The sequence below is a fragment of the Aotus nancymaae genome, unplaced genomic scaffold, assembly GCF_030222135.1.
Source record: "Aotus nancymaae isolate 86718 unplaced genomic scaffold, 86718_ANA_hifiasm-v0.15.2.pri h1tg000011l, whole genome shotgun sequence".
NCBI lineage: Eukaryota > Metazoa > Chordata > Mammalia > Primates > Aotidae > Aotus > Aotus nancymaae.
In genome coordinates this window covers 59,736,000-59,739,003 of record NW_026988422.1, presented here as the reverse complement: position 1 = coordinate 59,739,003, position 3,004 = coordinate 59,736,000, and positions in this window count along the sequence as shown.

Sequence of the window (3,004 nt, the reverse complement as noted above, 5' to 3'; positions counted from 1 at the left end):
ACAGGGTGTACCTCTTATTAAAATGAATGGACTCCCACGGCGCAGCCTGGGGCCGCACGGCTGGCAGCCAGCCGGGGACAGCAGCCCTCAACCGGAGCAGTTTATCTGCTGTAATTACTGGCAGGACAACACAGTGGGGGCTTCTGGGGATAGGCTGAGAACGGGTCCAGACCCAGGGCATGCTCAGAGACATACCCACACACCTGGAGTTGCTCATACCGCTTCCCAGAAGGACCTCAGTATCCCCCAGAAGGGCCTCAGTATCCCCCAGACCTCAGGCCAAGAATATGCCTGCCCATATCCAAGAGGTATACACACACCTATACACACACACACACACACACACACACACACATCTGGAGTTGATGTAGGAATGTTCTGATGGGACTTATGTATGCCTGATGTGGCAAAAAAGCATCAAAAGGAACAAGGCCCCTCGTGCTGCCATGCCCTCAAGGGTGGCCCAATGCCATAGGTTATGTACATAAATGCAGGCAGGTGTATGTGAGGGCAAGGGCCTAGAACTCAGAGAGCATGAGCAGAGGTGCACAGGAAAGTGCCAGGAACAAGGTAATGATGCACTCGACAGTACTGGAGATCTGGGAGAAATGGTCCCTAGAAACCTCATGGGCTTCTGACATCATAAAATGATGGGCAATTAGGTGCTCCCATTATATGGTCCCATGGCACCATGGCATTTAACAAAATTTACAATTCATCATTTTATGATTCGTTACTTAGTCTATGGAAGGAAGGTACAAATGGGTGAGTGGGTGAATTTGTGAATTCACAAAAAGGCTTGTAGGGGAATGTGGTGAAGTGGGAGGGCCTTTCTGAGAAGTGTGAGATTCACACACAAACACACATACTCATGCACAGAGACATACACATACACACACACACACACACACGTAGACATGCACACAGTGCATGGATATACACACGCACAGACATACACACAGACACGCCATGTGCACAGATACCTGCACAGGCACACGTGCGTCCATTAACCCACATCTGACAAACCCCTTTATCTGGCTGACTCCATCACGGTGCTAGAAACAAACACACTGTCCTCAGCTCAGGAAGGTGACCTGAGACTCAGCGTCAGAGACCTGCTTCTTAAGGCATGTGTCCTCTCTGGAAGCGAGGAAAAGGTGTTTTGTGAGGACTCAAGACGAAGGGACATGGGGGACCAATGGCCTGCTGCTCTCCTTTTGGCTTCGGTGATGATGTTGATGATGATGTTGAGGCCTCTTCAGGCAGAGGCCCTGCCCTGCCTTCCCCAAGCCCAGTGAGTGTGTCCACACATGGAGTTTCCTTGTTCACAGGGAGCCAGAAACTCTTCAGGACTTTCCACAAGGCGGGGCCTCCCACAAGGCTATGGTTTCCACCTCCTCCGTGGAACCCAGAGCTTTCCAGAATTCCTGTCTGAGGAGGCAGTGTGTGTGTCTGTGCATGCATGTGTGTGTGTGTGCATATGCACGTGTGTGTGTCCACATGTGCGTATGCAATGGGGACAGGGCTGGGCTTCTTGCTCCCAGTTGTGCAACTCTCCTTTTCCAACCCAACATTGGAACTGTGCAAAAGAATTTATCAAAGGGCGCTACTGCTTAAAAACATATAACAATTGAAAAACATCAGACTAGCTGGAGAACAACCCCAAGGAACATCCCGCTCATCTCAGTCCGAGCTGGGCAACATCAGAAGCCAGGGAGAGGAGGTTTTTCACCCATGAAATACTAATAAAATCACTGATTTCAAGCTGTCACTAAGCACTTTCCCGGTGCCAAACCTGGGCAATGTCCTTTAGAGAGGTCGTGTTATCTAACGCTCACATCAGCCCTATTACAATCTCCACTTTATAAAGGAACTCAGGCAAGTTAGGCACTTTGCCTAAGGCCACACAGAGAGTCATTAATAACACCAGGATTTATACCCAGGCCATCTGACCCTAGAGCCCAAGTTCCCCATCAGTACATAAAACTGTCCTTGGAGGTAGCAAATGCATGGACTCGACCCCATGAGCCCAACCTATAACCTGCAACCTGCTGAGTTCACCAGCCTGGTACTCTTGGAAATTACTGCTTAAAATTGAAGCTGCTGAGTGGGGAGGATGCTCTCACACCGACCTCCTAGCACGTGATGAGCGCAATGGCAGGAAAGCTTGTTCCATGCCTACCCGGTCATCGGGGCTGGACTTCTGCTTCCAGCTATGATCACTAGCTTGTATCTGGCCAACCAAGCCTCCAGGAGCAACTAGCAAAGCTGGATCTAAAACCAGAAAATACGCAACATGGATAAACCTTGAGGATATTGGGCTAAGTGAAATAAGTCAATCACAAAACGACAGATACAATGCTGTACTATTCGATTTAGATGGTATTTGTATAGTAGTCAAACTTACAGAGTTTCTGTTTTGCAAGATGAAAAGTTCTGGAGATTGTGAATGTACATAATATGACTGAATTGTACACTTAAAAATGGTTCAGATGATAAATTTTATGTTGTGTATTTTGTCAAAGTTAAACAAACAAACAAAACAAAACAAAAAGCAAAACCCACTTGAAGGCAGCAGAGAGCTGCTATAGCAGCAAGGACTGGAAGGGCCAAGGCCCCAGAGAAACGGGAAGCACAGAGGGGCAGGCCTGACATTTGGATCTGCTCTTCCACTAAGACATGTGCTGATTCATAAGCAGGCTCTTTCCCGAAGAGGCTGAGTTCACCCGTTGCCCCTGCACAAGAGCAAATGGAATGAAGGAGTTTGTAACAGGTAGGCCTCCTGGGAACAGGAAATGTCCGCAGAGAGTGTTACAGAGCTGCTGGGGTGGGCGATCTGAATGACAAGGCTCTGGCATCTCTGCATCCCTGCTGCTACCACCACACACCCTGCAGCCTTACCCAGCACGCTGGGCCCTCCCCGCATACCCATGGACAGGTCAGCCTGCAGCAGAAGATGGAACTGCATTCACCGTTTCCCCTTGTCCCCTTCCTCTTTTCCCCT